Source organism: Schistocerca serialis, chromosome 7, assembly GCF_023864345.2.
Source record: "Schistocerca serialis cubense isolate TAMUIC-IGC-003099 chromosome 7, iqSchSeri2.2, whole genome shotgun sequence".
In the NCBI taxonomy this organism is placed as follows: domain Eukaryota; kingdom Metazoa; phylum Arthropoda; class Insecta; order Orthoptera; family Acrididae; genus Schistocerca; species Schistocerca serialis.
The window spans coordinates 555594569-555614002 of record NC_064644.1 but is presented as its reverse complement, the minus strand read 5'-3'; positions in this window follow the sequence as shown (position 1 = coordinate 555614002).

The following is a 19434-nucleotide window of genomic DNA, read 5'->3' as shown; positions in this document are numbered from 1 at the left end:
CCATAATAAATTCTTTGAGTCTTTCCACCAAAGCGTTGGCAATCTCTGATACCAAGAGTGACATCTGAGAGAAGTGCATTCCAAAGAGGTACATCAGACTTTTGCATCAATCACCAGTAGCCAAAGAGTGAAGGGTGATCTTCATTCTGGTTTTAGTTGCTAGAGAGTTTTTCTTGATGGCACTGATCTTACCAGTTCCCAGAGAACTGCTTCAGCGATATATTCAAAATTGTGTTTCAGTAATGTGGAAAAGGTATACGTCGGTTCATGAGTTAATATTTCGGACGCAGTTCGTTTACATAAAAAAACGTTTCCATAAAGCTCGATTTCTCTTTCTTATGGATTTTTTTTTCTGATTGTGGAATGCAACAGAAGAAAATCCGCGCTTCCATCGACAAGATCGCTTTCGATTTCGTCTATTTCGCGTATATATTGTGTCCCGTGTAAACACTTCTGGCCCGGGAATGCATTTATGCAAGCATTGCCGAACAGCGGTAGCCGGAAATGTTGTCATACAAGTGGTTGAAGTCTGTGTGGTCGGCAATGTTGTCGCGCTATATTCTCGGCAATGTGCAATTTCCATGACCCTCGCAAATGTACCTTAAAGTATTGTAACTAACAGATGAGAAACTGTCAAAGATAAATCTGGCAAACCGAGCAAAGAAAAACAGATTCAGTAAGAGGCAGTCCCATCTATATCAAATGAACGTCGAATAGCTGTACCAGATCACTATATCGTTCTGAACGTTCTGCTAGGGACTGTGCTACCAAGAAATAACGCCAAACCGGGCACAACACGCCAGGTTAAGCACGAATGACAGCAACGTTGTGTGAGGGGATCGGTAATTTTTCCTCGCAGTCTGTGTTCTCCCATAAAGCCGAGGGCATTATCCACGGTCGCCCCATCGCGAGGAACAAATCGCTGCGCACATCTCTGCAAGCAGCGCGGCGTTGTTCGCGGAGAGTCATCGAGAACCGCAGAGTGCGCGGGAGGGGGAGTACAGTCCATTAGCCCGTTACAAGCGGGGGTGGCAGCCCTGCCCCGCCTCCCTGCAGACAAGACAGCCGTCATCCCTCAACGCACGCCAGAGGGGCTGCTAGAAAGAGTTCGGGGTACCAAGTAGGCGGGCGGCGTCGTATTCCAGCCACGATTACGACATCGCGTGGGAGTAACAAGTGGTGCGCGAGCAAAAGTTGTCGACTGCGTACAAGAGATTGGGCAATGCTAATAGCCGTGTGCATTCGTTACTTTCCTTCAGGCTGGTACTGTATGCTGCCACATATTTTGGTGGCTGGTTCTCACGCACGTCAGCTGCCACCTGAAAGTGGCTTTTTCGAGTCATCAGTCTCCTGACTGGTACTAAGCGGTCCGTCACCTTTTCCTCTCTCACGTCAATCTCTTCGTCTCATAGTATCACTTGCAGCCTACGTCCTCAGTTATTAGTTGTACATAGTCCAATCTGTGTCTTCCCCTAAATACCGGGTGATCAAAAAATCAGTATAAATTTGAAAACTGAATAAATCACGGATTAATGTAGATAGAGAGGTACAAATTGACACACATGCTTGGAATGATATGGGGTATTATTAGAACCAAAAAAATACAAAAGTTCAAAAAATGTCCGACAGATGGCGCTTCATCTGATCAGAATAGCAATAATTAGCATAACAAAGTAAGACAAAGCAAATATGATGTTCTTTACAGGAAATGCTCAATATATCCACCATCATTCCTCAACAATAGCTGTAGTCGAGGAATAATGTCGTGAACAGCACTGTAAAGCATGTCCGGAGTTATGGTGAGACATTGGCGTCGGATGTTGCCTTTCAGCATCCCTAGAGATGTCGGTAGATCACGATACACTTGCGACTTCAGGTAACCGCAAAGCCAATAATCGCACGGACTGAGGTCTGGGGACCTGGGAGGCCAAGCATGACGAAAGTGGCGGCTGAGCACACGATCATCACCAAACCACGCGCGCAAGAGATCTTTCACGCGTCTAGCAATATGGGGTGGAGCGCCATCCTGCATAAACATCGTACGTTCCAGCATGTGTTTATCAGCCAGGCTGGGGATGATGCGATTCTGTAACATATCGGCGTACCTCTCACCCGTCACGGTAGCAGTTACAAAACCTAAATCAAGCATTTCCTCGAAGAAAAAACGCCCGATAACGGTAGATGTGGTAAATCCAACCCATACTGTGACTTTCTCGTCGTGCAATGGAGTTTCCACGACAGTTCTAGGATTTTCGGTAGCCCAAATTCTGCAGTTGTGGGAGTTGACAGACCCTCGGAGCGTGAAATGAGCTTCGTCGGTCCACAACACGTTACTCAACCAATCGTCATCTTTTGGAACGCCCACACCGCAAATGCCCTCCGCTTCACTAAATCGCCAGGTAACAGTTCATGATGCCGATGGATTTTGTACGGATAGCATCGGAGGGTACGCCTAAGTGCCAACCAAACAGTAGTGTATGGAATGCCGGTGCGACGTGCGACTGCACGAGCGCTAACTTCCCCGTGCATAGACGAACCCGCTACAGTCTCCATTTCTTCCTGAACTGTCTCAGCAGCATTACGTCTTGTGCTCGGTCGGCCACTACGGGGTCTATCGTCTAAACAACCCGTGGCTTCGAGCTTCGAAATCATTCTCGCCACAGCTGCATTTGTCAACGGACCCGTTCGAATCCCCTTCCTATGGCGATAGGATCGTAACGCTGAACTAGCACATTCCCCATTCTGATAATACAGCTACACTAAAAGCGCCTTTTCAGGTAACGTCAACATGCTGCGACTGCTGGCGCATCTGATTCTCTCTCTCATTACAGCTCCTTTTATACACGATTGTCAAGCGCAGTCACTGACGTTTTTCTGTCCAGCGCCATCTGTCGGACATTTTGTGAACTCTCTTTTGTTCCAATAAAACCCCATGTCATTCCAAGCATGTGTGTCAATTTTTACCTTTCCATCTCCATTATTCCGTGGTTTATTAAGTTTTCAAATTTATACTGACTTTTTGATTACCTGGTATTTTACCCTCTACTGCTCCCTCGAGTACGCTCGAAGTTATTCCCTGGTCCCAACATCCTTCCTCTTCTCCGTGTCAGTGTTTTCCATACGTTGCTTTCTTCTTCAGTTCTGCAGAGAAATTCCTCAGTCCTTATCTCATCAGTCAACCAAATTTTAAACGTCCTTCTATAGCACCACATCTCAAACGCTTCGACTCTCTTCAGTTCCTGTTTTCTCACAGTCCATTATTCACTACCGCACTGTGCTGTGCCCCAAACATAGATTTTCAGAAATTCTTCCTTAGGTTAATATCGATGTTTGATATTAGCTGGCTTCTATTGACCAGAAATGCCGTCTTTTCCTGTGCTAATTTGCTTTTCATGTGGTCCTTTCTTCGTCCATCATATGCTGTTTTACTTCTATGGTAGCAGAATTCCTTCATATCGTCGTGATCCGTAACTTTCATGTTAAGTTTATCGCTAATCTCATGTCTGCTGTTCCTCATTACTTTAGTTTTTCTTCGGTTTTCTCTCAATCAATTTTCACTTCTCATTAGATTGTTCATTCCATTCCAACACGTATCTTTTACTGAGCTTAGCAATGTTATCAGCGAATCTCATTACTGACATCCTTTCACCCGGAGTTTTAATCCAACTCTTGAATCTTTCTTTATTTCTATCATTGCTTCATCGATGTATAAATTGAGCAGCAAGGGCGATAGAGTGCATTCCTGTCTTATGCCCTTTTTAATCCGAGTATTAGTTCTTGGTCTTCCATTCCTATTATTCACTCTTGGTTCTTCAACATAGTGTATATTATTTATCCCTCTTTTCCTATAGTTTACTCCTGTTTTTCTCAGAATTTCGAACATTCTGCAGCGTACCACACTGTGGAATGCTTTTTCCAGATCTGCAAATCGTATGAGCGTATCTTGATAAGGTGGCGTGCAATTACGAGAAATTATTCGTAGAAATTGGGCAATAGTGGAAAACAAATTATTACAAGTGACGGCGGAAACATGTAACATCTTATACCTTCCAGTTTACTCCACCTGTTCCCAATACTTTAGGCAGTAATACGCTGCTAGAACTTAGATGCGACGCGAATTGATGAAGTTGCATCTTGAAGTATCTTCCTCTTTCCTTCCTATGTCCGTTATCAATTTTCCGCGGATGATGAAATGATTCTCTATTCTGAGCCGCCTTGTGTGCGTGAGTGGTCGAGGGGTTGCATATTTTATGGCTTTCTTATTACGGAGGCCATAATCGCATTTCTCCTGACGCATTCCCATCATATACCTGAATGCTAACGCTACCATTTCTGAAACCACTTGCGAACTCTTATGTCATAACCAACCATTCCAGGCATGATTTTTATACATGGTTCAAATGGCTCTGAGCACTATGGGACTTAACATCTGAGGTCATCAGTCCCCTAGAACTTAGAACTACTTAAACCTAACTAACCTAAGGACATCACAAACATCCATGCCCCTTTTATACATGTTATAAGCAAATTGACAGTTTGTAATTGTAATACACAAATAACAGTAGCTGCTCATTTGTGTTATCCTGTCCTGTATAGATTGTGGGGGATAATCCCTGTACAACTACGTGAATTTACCTCTCATAACAACACATAGGGAAGTACACTCTCGATTTTCTTGTTATCTACAGAAAACGGAAAACAAATCACTTTCGTATTTCGTCTTGTACTACAGATAGCCCAGAACATCGCATGCACGATTCGTCTACGTTGTGTTACATTTTTCTGTGTAATTCAATTGAAACCCATAACAGCCACAGTTAGAGCCAACCTTTAACGTTCGCCTTCAGTTACGTGTAACTACTCATACTTTGGCTCTTTCTGTTTCCTTATAGTTTTTAATACTTCATGAATTTGAAGACAAGGATTGATCTCATCTTCATAGACATCAACTTGTCAATTGTCTTTTTTATTACTGCCTTTGTATACATTACTTTTCATGTTCCTTAACACTTGTCCTAGATGTATCAAATTTGTGAAATAAATAGTCCTGTCACGGTACCAGTAAAACACACTAAAATATTAACATATGCTTTTGATTGTTATTTCAAACGTACAACGACTAAAAACCTGGTCATGATCGCCTACTAAAAGCCGATGTATGAATTTTTTTATTTCGTACATTTTCAAACATGGAACAAACGTGTTTTATGAAAGAACTGGAATGATCAAGCAATGCATATTCCACTTCAAGCTATTTTTTTCTGCTGTAAGTCACACGACACTTTACGGGGGATAAGCTCTCATCAGCAAGTTTAATTATTTAAAGAATATTTTATATTATCTGTGACGGTTGGGAAAGTAAAACGATTACCGTTGTAAACAAAAGAAATAATAGTAACGAAGTCGGTAAAAATTTTATTCAACTACTTTCGGGCTTAAGTCATTACACAGACGTGACACAGAGATGACGAAAGCCATGCAATAGCGATGGGCACGTATTCAGATAGCGGTATTATCGCGTAGACAAGGTACAAAAGGGTAACGCATTGCCGGAGCTGTCTTTTGTCTTCAGGTGATTCATGTGAAAAGGTTACCGACGTGACTATTGGACGCACGACGAGAATTACTAGACTTTGAACGCGGAATGGCAGTTGGAGCTAGACGCATGGGACATTCCATTACGGAAATCGTTAGGGAATTCAATATTCCGAGACCAACAATGTCGAGAGTGTGCCGAGAATACCACATTTCAGGCACTGCCTCTCTCCACGGATATGCAGTGGCCGAACACCAGCGGCATTGGCGAAGGCCTGTCAGTACTAACAGACAAGCAACTTCGCGTGAAATAACCGCTGAAATCAATGTGGAATTTACGACGAACGTATCCGCTAGGACAGTGAGGTGAAAATTGGTGTTAATGGGCTATGGCAGCAAATGACTGATGCGAGGGCCTTTGCCTCCAGCGCCTCTCCCAGGCTAGTGACCATGTCAGTTGGACCCTAGACTACTGGAAAACCGGGGCCTGGTCCCGATTTCAGTTGGTTAGCGTTGATGGTAGGATTCGCGTGTGGTGCAGAGTCCACGAAGCCGTGGATCCAAGTTAACAAGGCACTGTGCAAGTTCGTGGTGGCTCCATAATGGTTTGAGCCGTGTTTACATGGATCGCTGACTCAAAATGATTATGTTCGACTACTTCGAGACCATTGCAGTCATTCATGGGCTTCATGTTCCCAACCAAAGGTGGAATTTTTATGGACGACAATACACCATGTCACAGGGCGACAATTGCTCGCGACTGGCTCGAAGAATATTCTGCATAGTTCGAGCGAATGATTTGGCCCCTAGATCGCCCAACATAAATCCCATTGAACGTTTATCGGCCGTAATTGAGAAATCCGTTCGTGCACAAAATCGTGCCCCGGCAACACTTTCGCATTTATGGACGGTTGTAGAGGCAGCACAGAACAATATTTCTGCAGGAGACTTTGAACGACTTGTTGAGTCCATGCCACGTGGAGCTGCTGCACTACACAGGGCAAAAAGAAGTCGGGTACGATATTAAGCGGTTTCCCTTTACATTTGTCACCTCAGTATGCTTCTCGTCCAAATTATGTATTGTTTTTCATATAATTCCCGTATTTAGATACTGTTGAACGTTTTGGAGAGTGAAGTAGTCCTGCTCGTTCGAAGAAACCATCCCGGCTTCTGCCATAGCTGGTTTAACAAAACAATAGTACGCCTCTAGATACCTAAGGTTTGTGAACTGCTTGATCCCTTCACAAAAGGAACACATTTCAACCGTTTTTATGCTATGCCTCGAAATCATCTACAGCAACCATAATGTTTTCCGTAGTCTACATAAAGTCTTGTGAGTCGAAAATACTGTACCAGTTACAACGCCGGTAGACATTATTCTAGAAACAGCCCAAGACTTTGAAGTAAGAAGCACTAGCAGATTAAAAATAGTTCGTGGCTGGGCATAGAATAAATCATTTCTCACATCCTTCCTTACTGTAGGGCAGCAACACTACAAAATACTGATGACTGTAAAAACTGCCGATATGATCCAGGGTCGCAATTGGGGTACTGACCTCTGCTGACGAGCTTCTCAAGGCCTGAAACTTCCTGTCAGATTAAAACTGTGTGCCGGACCGAGACTCGAACTCGGGACCTTGCCTTTCGGGGGCAAGTGCTCTTCCAACTGAAGGCGAAGGTCTCGAGTTCGAGTCTCGGTCCGGCACACAGTTTTAATCTGACAGGAAGTTTCATATCAGCTCACACTCCGCTGCAGAGTGAAAATCTCATTCTGGAAACATCGCCAAGGCTGTGGCTAAGCCATGCCTCTGCAATGTCCTTTCTTTCAGGAGTGCTAGTACTTCAAGGTTCGCAGGAGAGCTTCTGTTAAGTTTGGGAGGTAGGAAGCGAGGTACTGGCAGGAGTAAAGCTGTGAGGACGTGGCGTCAGTCATGCTTGGGTAGCTCAGTTGAGAGCACTTGCCCGTAATAGACAACGGTACCGGGTTCGAGTCTCGGTCCGGCACACAGTTTTAATCTGACAGGAAGTTTCATATTACCGCACACTCCGCTGCAGAATGAAAATCTCATTCTTCTAAAGACCTAATGAATTGTTATTGTGGCATATTCAGTTTCGATTTAGATAAGAAGTTATCTTTATTTGTGTACAATAAGACGACAGGAAAGAATTTCGAACCCCACTCCTCCATACAAAAATGAGGCGATTTGACCACGGCGCCATCTAGCTTGGAAGCAGATGCTTTTGTTGCAATACTTTTAGCTACCGGTATGTAGTCTTACCATATGGCCAACCAGGTTACACTATTGCATGATTGTATTGGTGAGTTCCTGGACTCCATTCTGATGGGTGGTCATGAAGGCGAGTACGTGGTCTGCAACCATTGTACGGTACTCCCGGGCCGTCGTGATGCCTCCTCTGTATCTACGGATTTCCATGTGAATGTTCCCCAGAGCGTAATGGAAGCTTCCGCCAGGTTGTCTCCTTCCTGCAGTACAGGTCTCAAGGAGATGTTCCCCTGGAAGACGACGGATTCGCGGCTCCCATCGGCATGATGAAGAAAGTATCGGGATTCATCAGACCTTGCAACACTCTGCCACTGCGCCAACGTCCAGTGTCGAGGGTCATGTGCCCATTTCAGTCGTAGTTGCCGATGTCGTGGTGTTAAAATTGGCACCTGTATGGTCGTCAACTGCGGAGATCCATCGTTAGGAGCGTTTGGTGCACTACATGTTCAGACACGATTGTACTCTACCCAGCGCTAAAGTCTGAAGTTAGTTCCGCCACATTTCGCCGCCTGTCCGGTTTCACCAGTTTGCCCACCCTACGACGTCCGACATCTGCAATGAAGGGTGACCGTCCAATCCCCCGTCGTCTGGACGTGGTTTCACCTCGGTTTCACCGCGTGTTGAAGGCACTCACCACAGCATTCCTCTAGCACCCGACAAGTCGAGCACTTTCTGAAACGCTCGTTCCGAGCGCCCGGGCCATCGCAATCTGGCCTCGGTGAAACTCAGATAGATCGCGCCTTCCCCATTCTACACACGGACAGTACGCTCAATGATGCTACATGCAGTTGCGTGTGTCTCACAAACACTCAGTCTTCGCCAGCTGACGTTGCTGTCGCCTGGACGGATTTATATCGATAGTAGGTAGGTGGTGATAAAGTTCTGACTGATCAGTGTACGTGCATATGCGCTGATGAAAACAAGTTTTGCATCAACTTCCTGGCTCGCATTGTTGGTTTTCTTTTTTCTTCTTCCTTTATTTTATTGATAACCTCTGAATTGATAGCCTCTCTAAACTGTTCTCTGTGTCAGTGTGGCTGGATGAGTCTCATTCAAGCTTTGTCACTTGCAATGGAATGGAGCAAAGAAATAAGGAGTCAGCCACTTTAATATTAAGTGCTGTGGATACGTTCAAAAACTGCGAGTGGGCAAATGACGGTAGTGCACCAGACATGGCGAGGGCTTGGAGAGTCACGATAGCATTTTGTAAAAAGATGGGAAGCATGTGACACGTCCATTTTGGCCGATGGGCTGGCGTCAGACCTCTGCGGTGCCGCAAGCAACGGCCCATGCTAATTTCCGCGTCAAAAACACTGGTGTCTGTTGGAAAACGGGCTCAACGAAACACAGTCGTGCAGTTGTATACGTCCTGTTTACTGCAAAGAATAATTAAAATGTTCAAGACATATAGGAAAAGAGCGTCTGTCTTCCATCAAGTTACCTGGGGAGATTATTTACTTTTCCAAAGCCGCAGTTACTGTAAAACGATATTAAAAGGTAATCTAGCGTGGAGGAAGATACCGCCACTAATCAGCTGAAACAAACACTTGTTGTGCGAGACAGTGCGGACACGATACTGCTGGAAAAAGATACTTCTTCTTGGGCACCTGGGAGCTGCACACCCGCAAGACTTGTTCGACGCTATTGAGTTGGCGGACAAGTTTGAGTGTAGTGTTGCACAATATTGGGGAGGGGTTGTATATCAGTTGTCTTAAGTTTTCCATATCCAGGACCAGTTCTTGCCCTAGCTGCTTTAGTGTAAATACTTAGCGTAAGATTTAATTTGTGCTTCCTAAAAGCAAATCTACAGTGCATTGTAAATGGAGCATGACTATTGCAATAAATTACAGTCTTATTTTGATTTAGGTTTGTTTGTTCCGAGATAAAACCCGGCTAGCACCACGGTGTCTTATTCGTTTCTGTTGAGATGTGGTTACATATGCTGCGTGCAGATTGTTGAGTGTACCCATTTTGCAACTGGACACAAAGGTGAAGCTACAGGATGGAGACAACTGTGGTGGAGCGTTACAAATCTACTCTCGTTGTTGCGCGGGCAGTGGACGGCCGAAATGAAATATGCCACAGTGACTTCATTGAATAATGTAGTTGGTATTGAGAGGCGTAAAATGTTGAAGTTCTGCTTCGTAGTGGTCTATGTTGTCCTTTCCTCTCTCTGTAAATGTCTTCCTCCCCCGTCACTCGACCAACCCTTCCTCCTTCCTCTAGGTGTGCATACCTTCCTCTCGTTATTATCTGTCCCTCTCCTTTACCTACCTCTCTCTCTCCATCTCCTCCTCAAGCTTCCCTCTCCTTTACCTCCCTCTCTCTTTCTATCTTCTGTTATAGCTCTGTTTGTCCACCTAATCTTCCCCTTCTCTCTGTCCATCTCCTCCTTCCCAGCTCTCTATCTGACTACTCCTCCCATCTCTCTCAGCCCATCTCCTCCTTCTCACCTTTCTATCCAACTACTCCTCCCCCCGTCTCCAGTCCACCTCCTCCCTCCATCTCCCTAGCTATCTCCTCTTCTCACTATCTCCTCCTGCCCATCTCTCTGTCCATCTCCACCTTTCTCTTTCCTCTCTCTTCTCCATCTCCTATCTTTCTGTCCATTCCTCCACTATGCCCTGCTGTTCCCTACCTCTGTCCTTCTCTCCCTCCACTTTCTGTCTGTCCAGGTTCTCCCCCCCCCCCCCCACCTCTCTCTCTCCCCATCTTCTTCTTCTCTCTCTCTCTCTCTGTCCATTTGTTCTCCCCTGTCTCCCTGTCCATCTTCTCTCCCCTACTCTTTCTCCATCCCCTTCTTCCCCCTCTATCTGTCCATCTCCTGTCACTTCTCTTTGTCCATCTTTACCTCCATCTCAGTCTCTATCTGTCAACTCCTCTCCCATCTCTCTGTCTCACTGTCCATCTCCTCCTCCCTACTCTGTCTATTGCCTCCTCTCTTCTCTCTCAACCTTCTCCTCCCCCCTCTATCTTCCATCTCCTGCTGCCTCACCACTATGTCTGTCCACCTCCCGCTTCTTCCTCTCTCTGTCCATCTCCCACTCCTACTTTCTCTGTCTCTTCCACCACCTCTCTCTGCTCATCTACTCCCCCCCCCCCCTCTGTATGTTCACATCTTCTTCTTGATTGCCCCCTGAGGAGTTAGGTATAATCTATGGGAAAGAGGTTGCACCTACTCTGAAGAAGTAATACACACGCAGGGTTTTTAAAGTTCTTGCATCCAATGGCTAGGAGTGACAGATCATCTCATGGGGAATGACTTTTATGAGAGACAAAACGTCTGCTGACGGTTCCCAGAGATGGTAGCCATCCATTAGTATCCGGCAGCCCTTTGACGACAAGATTCCACAGAACAGGCACTTGCTAAAAATCAGGTGTGCTGTATACTGACTACGCCAGTAAATTGATACAAATTCAAGAAGAAAACCTTAAGAACCAGTATTTCTAAGAAGAGAAATATATTTTAGAAGCGAATCAGGAACGTTAATTTTGCTGGGCGTTCTCCCTTTTATATGGAGCAGATGACTCGGTTACAGGTAACACACAAGGTAAATGCACGTAGCCGAGTGTTTTTACCCTGCCTCCTCTCAGAGACATAACAAGTAAAATGGTCGCTTAGCGTGGCTTGCAAGCGGCAGTAGACATTTTGTATATAGCTGAAGTAGTTTCTGATGATATGATGTGTCACCCATAGCCGTAGTCGCAACGACTTTGAGGCACTTCGTACGTTAGAGTTGTTCTGAAGCTAAAAGAGTACCTACGTAGACAGCTGTGCTGGTTAAAGCACCGCTTCTGGAATGGGGAGATGCGCCTGTCCCAGATCGACTCTGCGTGGGTGGATTAACGACGACGCTTAGTGTACGGGCCAGCCTCGAAGTGGTTTCTAGGTGGTTTCCCATTTCCGACGAAGTGAATACCTGGCTGGGTCCCAAGTCTCGTCCCTGTTACACATTCGCAAACATTTAGGAAATGCTCACTCACTCTTACACGAAATGTACCACACGTTGGCAGGTGGGGTGCACCTATTGCATCCTAGAGGTAACTGTGGTAAATCCGTTAATAACCACGCCGATCCTGTGCCGGTGGGGCACAGATATTCAAGAAAAAGATCGTAGGAAGCTACAAGGGCTATACATCAGTGTAAATGATGTACTTCAATAAAATTTTGAAAACGAACGTCTGTAGTATGCATGTAATCTCTGAACTTTGTGTAATTAATTCATCTGCCAAAAAAAACGAGTATTTCAGCGAAAGAGGATACTCTCTACTATCTCTCATCAGCAAATACTTTACTGAAATACCAGCCATCAGAATAGTGCTTCCCAAGCTCAATGCTTTTACACTACTGGCCATTAAAATTGCTACACCAAGAAGAAATGCAGATGATAAACGGGTATTCATTGGACAAATATATTATACTAGAACTGACATGTGATTACATTTTCACGCAATTTGCGTGCATAGCTCCTGAGAAATCAGTACCCAGAACAACTACCTCTGGCCGTAATAACGGCCTTGATACACCTGGGCTTTGAGTCAAGCAGAGCTCGGAATGCGTGTACAGGTACAGCTGCCCATGCAGCTTCAACACTATACCACAGTTCATCAAGAGTAGTGATTGGCGTATTGTGACGACACAGTAGCTCGGCCAACATTTACCAGACGTTTTCAGTTAGTGGGAGATCTGGAGATTGTGCTGGCCAGGGCAGCAGTCGAACATTTTCTGTATCCAGAAAGGACGGCACAGGACCTGCAACATGCGGTCGTGCATTATCCTGCTGAAATGTAGGGTTTCGCAGGGATCTAATGAAGGGTAGAGCCACGGATCGTAACACATCTGTAATGTAACGTCCACTGTTCAAAGTGCCGGCAATGCGAACAAGAAGGTGACCGAGACGTGTAAGCAATGGCACCCCATACCATCGCGCCTGGTGATACGCCAGTATGGCGATGACGAATACACGCTTCCAATGTGCGTTTACCGCGATGTAGCCAAATACGGATGCGACCATCATGATGCTGTAAACAGAACCTGGATTATTCCGAAAAAATGACGTTTTGCCATTCGTGCATCCAGGTTCGTCGTCGAGTACACCATCGCAGGCGCTCCTGTCTGTGATGCAGCGTCAAGGGTAACCGCAGCCGTGGTCTCCGAACTGATAGTCCATGCTGCTGCAAACGTTGTCGAACTGTTCGTCCAGATGGTTATTGTCTTGCAAACGTCCCCATCTGTTGACTCAGGGATCGAGATGTGGCTGCACGATGCGTTACAGCCATGCGGATAAGATGCCTGTGATCTCGACTGATAGTGATACGAGGCCGTTGGGATACAGCACGGCGTTCCCTCCTGAACCCACCAATTCCATATTCTGCTAACAGTCATTGGATCTCGGCCAACGCGAGCACCAATGCCGCGATACGATAAACCGCAATCGCGATAGGCTACAATCCGACCTTTATGAAAGTGGGAAACGTGATGGTACCCATTTCTCATCCTTACACGAGGCATCACAACAACGTTTCACCAGGCAACGCCGGTCAACCGCTGTTTGTGTATGCGAAATCGGTTGGAAACTTTGCGCATGTCAGCACGTCGTAGGTGTCGTCACCGGCGCCAACCTTGTGTGAATGCTCTGTAAAGCTAGTCATTTGCATAGCACTGCATCTTCTTGCTATCCGCTAAATTTCGCGTCTGTAGCACGTCATCTTCGTGGCGTAGCAATTTTAATGGCCAGTAGTGTATTAAGTCGTAACATAACGTTGTATAAAAAATGGTTCAAATAGCTCTGAGCACTATGGGAGTTAACTTCTGAGGTCATCAGTCCCCTGGAACTTAGAGCTACTTAAACCAAACTAATGTAAGGACATCACACACATCCATGCCCGAGGCAGGATTCGAACCTGAGACCGTAGCGGTCGAGCGGCTTCAGACTGCAGCGCCTAGAGCCGCTCGGCCAGCCTAGCCGGCTTAACGTTGTGATTGGCGGAAGTTAAAACAGCGCGTCACTGTGTTTTGTTCCGCACTCTAGACACTTGCCAGTGTTCAAAGAAGCTGGCGCAGTGTCCTAAAACGATGAGGCCGGGAGGGGAGAGGGGGGGGGGGGGGGGAAGACATGGAATGTCCGACGCATTCCGCGTCGGACGCTGGGAATCAATTGGCGACGGGAGTGGACTGGCGGGCAGCAGGCAGGTGCTGGCCAGGCGAGGCGAGGCGCGCCGGACAGTAAATCACGCGGCGGCGCGTCAGGATGACAAATGGAGGAGCGGCCAGATTAATGGAGCGTCCGCGACGGCGGAGCCGAGGCGCAGGCCGGGGCGCGGGACCCGGGGAGCGGCCGCAGGGCCAGCCGGCCAGGCGCAGAGGGTGCGTCCGTCCACTACCTGCCGCCGCTACCGGCTGGCTGCTCCAGCCCCCAGACGGCCGCCTCTGTGGACGCTCCAGTAATGGGTGCGACGTCACGAGCGGGAGGGGGCGCCCGTCTCACAGAGTTCCCACACACTGGGGGCCACTGCTCCCCGTGCGGCCAAGTCCCGCTTCTACACGTTTGGCCAGTGGCGATCGGAGAAATTTCACAACAAAATATTATTTTTCATTTCTGACTAATATGATGCATCCCGCCATGTATTTCTCTCGTGTGCCAATCGCTTCAACTCAGAGTAGCACTTGCACCCTCAATTATTTGTCGGATGTTATAACACGCCAACGACCCCCTTAAAGTCAGTTAAGAGAGTATATCATAATATGAAGTAGGGAAGAGTTACCTTGGCAAATACGGCATATTTGCCGATAAGCTAACACCAAGAAGTTTTGATAACAGTGGCCGAGCGGTTCTAGGCCATTCAGTCTGGTACCGCGCGACCGCTACGGTCCCCGGTTCGAATCCTGCCTCGGGCATGAATGTGTGTGATGTCCTTAGGTTAGTTAGGTTTAAGTAGTTCTAAGTTCCAGAGGACTGATGACCTCAGATGTTAAGTACCATAGTGCTCAGAGCTATTTGAACCATTTTGAACCTCGCTGTTTGGTCCCTTCCTCTAAATCATCCATCCAAGCAACAGTATGTGGGTTCGAGTCAGAAAGTATGGAGCGCTTATAATTGAAGTACAGCTACTCTCAGAGGTCCAGTGTAGGCTGTAATTATCGTATGAAACGAAGCTTGGTAGATATTCTAATGCGTTAATAAGGTACTGATTTACACTGGAAAACGTTATCTCCCATGGTGGTCACCAGGTGCAAACCTGGCGCCGTGAATGTAAGAAAGACGTATAGGAATGTTTCCACGTGTTAGGAAGGGCCGTGGGAATAAAAGGCCACACACGTGAAAAAGACATATTGCTGACGTTATTCTTAACCTCCGCATACAATGTTTGTTCAATATTAGCACCGGAGTCGTCGACGACGTGCTATACAGCGCCAGATTCGCGCCTGGTGTCTAAAACTGGAACTAATTTTTTCTCCAGCCTTAATCGGTTCCACATTAAACCTACAAAATATGTACCATGTTTTCCTACCTTGCGATATTTACAGCCCGCATAGGACCTCTGCGCCGACCACAGTGACCGAGCGGTTCTAGGCGCTTCAGTCCGGAACGGCGCTGCTGCTACGGTCGCAGCTTCGAGTCCTACCTAGGTTAGTTAGGTTTAAGTAGTTCTAAGTCTAGGGGACTGATGACCTCAGATGTTAAGTCCCATAGTGTTTAGAGCCATTTGAACCATTTAGGATCTCTGCAAGTAGTGCTACACTTTAATTATAATCACACAGTATTTCCATTAAATTAAAATAGATTGAAAGTTTACTTATCTTTCGTACTTTATCTTCTGTTTCCGAGAAGTTGGGGGTTCACTGCCGCACATTTCTTATACCTTGCAGAAATTATTCATGAAGTTGACTTTCCTTCTGGAGGGATGGGTATAGTGACTCAGTGAATATTGCACTGTTTTTATTTCACTTAACTACATCAGTTATCAAACATTAGGAAACAGATACATTGCCTGCACTGATGCCAACATCACCTCTACCTTCCGAACTTACGAAAAAATTTATACACACGTCGCACAACTCCTTACGTCAAAGACGCCTTCTGGTTATTAATTTACGCCGTCTCGAGGTTAAAAACTTAGCTTACACGTGAGTCTATCACATTACATTCCGTAGAACAAACACTTTCAGTATACCTATAAAGCTTTCAATGCCTTTCAAGTGTCATCATGATATTTAACACGGGAAGAAGATAGTTACTGCTTTTACGGGTTCTGTGTTGAAGCTTCTTACGTATTTTATTTATAACTTTCTCGAACCAGCAGTGCGTCTCCCTCTTACATTAGGTTACCATCTGAAATAATCCTCTGCCTGACAACACTATTTTTAAATACATTATTTTAGTACGAGGGCACTTCGAAGCGCACACCCTCAATTTATTCTCACGGAAAATGCAATCGATACAGAAACCAGAATTACACACATAAATGGAACAAGATTTCAGCTACATACTATCATTTTTGCACCTAGTCGTCACCGCTCGTTATGCACGTTTGCTGATAACGAACAAGTCATGTTGCTGAAAACCTGAACCATTTGACGCTAGCCACTGTATTACAACTGACCCCACCGTCTCAGTCTGCAAACTGGGCCACCGTGTCCACCTTGCATAGGCTCAAAGAGATGGAAGTCTGAAGATGCTAAATCAGGACTGTACCATGGATGTGACAGATCAGTCCAGCCAAATGTTGGCAGTCGAGCTCTATGGTCGCAGAACTGGTGTGGAGCCTGGCGTTGTCGTCTTACAAGAGGAAAATACGTCTTCTTCGCTGGCCTGAGTCTCGTAATTCGGGCTTTCAGGCTAGTCAGTGTCGTCTTGTATTGTTCCGATTTCTACAAGCCGCAAGCTTCAAGATACCCAAATGAACCACACCCTGTCTGCCTAGCGAATTCACCACTTACCACGTACTAATTATCGTAATTTCTGAAGTTTCCAAATAGATCTAACGAAAATTTTCGTTTTTGAAATTATTGTACGAGCATCAAAAAAGTTTGGCATCACCTTGATTCCGAGAGCTTCGGAACCTGTACAGAAAATTGGAATAGAGATCAATATAAACATCATTTTCACCCTTTTTATTACTCATGAAAACCACACATTGTATGTTGTACCACGATACAGCGAGACCTTCAGAGGTGGTGGTCCAGATTGCTGTACACGCCGGTACCTCTAATACCCAGTAGCACGTCCTCATGCATTGATGCATGCCTGTATTCGTCTTGGCATATTATCCACAAGTTCATGAAGGCACTCTCGGTCCAGATTATCCCACTCCTGAACGGCGATTCGGCGTAGATCCCTCAGAGTGGTTGGTGGGTCACGTCGTCCATAAACAGCCATTTTCAACCTATCCCAGGCATGTTCGATAGGATTCATGTCTGAAGAACATGCTGGCCATTCTAGTCAAGGGATGTCGTTATCCTGAAGGAAGTGAGTCACAAGACGTGCACGATGGGGGGGGGGGGGGGGGGCGAAATGTCGTCCATGAAGACGAATGCCTCGCCAATATGCTACCATGTTCTTGGGCCCATCTGTACAGTGCTGTATAGTGTCGTGGTTACGAAGATGGACTTCGCCATGGATGTCGGGAGTGAAGTTGTGTGCATCATGCAGCCTACTGCGTACAGTTTGAGTCGTAACGAGACGTCCTGAGCAAGGCGTATCATTGACAGTTCCTGTCTCTCTGTATCTCCTCCATGTCCGAACAACACCGTTTTGGATCACTTCGAGACGCCTGGACACTTCCCTTGTTGAGACCCCTTCCTACCACAAAGTAACAATGCGGACGCGATCGAACCGCGGTATTGACCTTCTAGGCATGGTTGAACTACAGACCACATGAGCCGTGTACCTCCTCCCTCATGGAATGACTGGAAGTGATCGGCTGTCGAACTCTCTTCGTCTAATAGGCGCTGCTCATGCATTGTTGTTCACATCTTTGGGTGGTTTTAGAGACATCTCTGAACAGTCAAAAGGACTGTGTCTGTGAAACAATATCCACAGTCAACGTCGATCTTGAGGAGTTATGGGAAACAGGGTGATGGAAAACTTTTTTTGATGTGTATAGTAACGATCCTGAAGCAACTCTCTGTGTACGTTAAGTGTCATGATACTTTTCCAGTCAAGACCTTTAATACGCGTTTTAACGTTGTGACAGTCTGTTAAAACACAGTAACTGGAAGAGATCTCGAAAGATTACGCTTAGTTATCAACAACCTCGTCACACGAACAAGAAAAGTGAAAACCAGAACGCAGAAGACTGATGAAGTAAAATAAATTAATACTTCATAACTGTGCAACATCTACGTTCAGACCAAAAGCGAAGTAACTCCAACTCCCCAGAAACTGCTTATAGATCATAAGCCTGTTCAGAAAATAGCCGATATTTACGTACGTCGCTAAAAAGTGGATAGCGATGCGCTGCTGGCTGCGCGCTACCATTTTAATTTCTTCTATGTCATCATACATTTTGTTCAGTCTGTATGCGGAGCTAGTAGACACGTAAAACTGTGCTACTGTGGTGGCTATTGGCTTAGTATCTATCTCGACTACGACAGTGAGTTCACCATGCAGTTTACAGCAGCTAACCTATGTTGTTGTTCGTCGTAAAAGTACATCATCATCATCTACATCTTGGGTTGAGTCTTCTGGTCCGTCCCATCTCTTTCACAATGTATGTTGGTGGCCATAGAATCGTTGTGAAGTTAGCTTCAAATGCCGGTTCTCTAATTCTTCTCAAAAGCGATTCTCGAAAACAACGTCTCCTTCCCTCCAGGAATTCCTATTTGAGTTCCCGAAGCGTCTTCGTAATATTTACGTGATGTTCAAACCTAACAGTAACAGATCTAGCATCCCGCCTCTGAATTGCTCCCTGTCTTCCTTCAATCCTAGAGCAGTACTCAAGAAACGGTCGCGGCAGCGTCCTGTATACGCTCTCCTTTATAGGTGAACCACTATTTTTTAATACTGTCCTTATAAATCGAAGTCGACCATTTGCCTTCCCTACCACAGTTTTGACATGCTCGTTCTATCTCACATCGCTTTGCAACGTTACACCCACATTTTTAAACGACTTGACTGTGTCCAGCAGGGCACTAGTAACGCTGTATCCGGACATTACAGGTTCGTTCTTGCTACTGACCAGCACCAACTTACATTTTTCCGCATTTAGGGCTGGCTGCCATTCATTACACCAACTGGAAAGTTTGTCTAAGTCGTCTTGTATCCACCTACAGTCACTCAACTGCGGCACCTTACCGTACAGCACAGCATCGTCAGTAAACAACTGCAGATTGCTGCCCATACTGTTCGTCAATTCATTTATGTATATAGAGAACAGCGGTGATCGTATCATACTTCCCTGGGGCATTCCTGACGATACCCTTGTCTCTGATGAACATTCGCCGTCTAGGACAATATACTAGGCTCTATTATTTAAGAAATCTTCGAGCCACTCACATATCTGTAAACTTATTCCGTATGCTCGTAATTCCATTAACCATCTGCAATGGGACACCGTGTCAAATGCTTTCCGGGAATGTAGAAATATGGAAACTGCCTGTTGCCCTTCATCC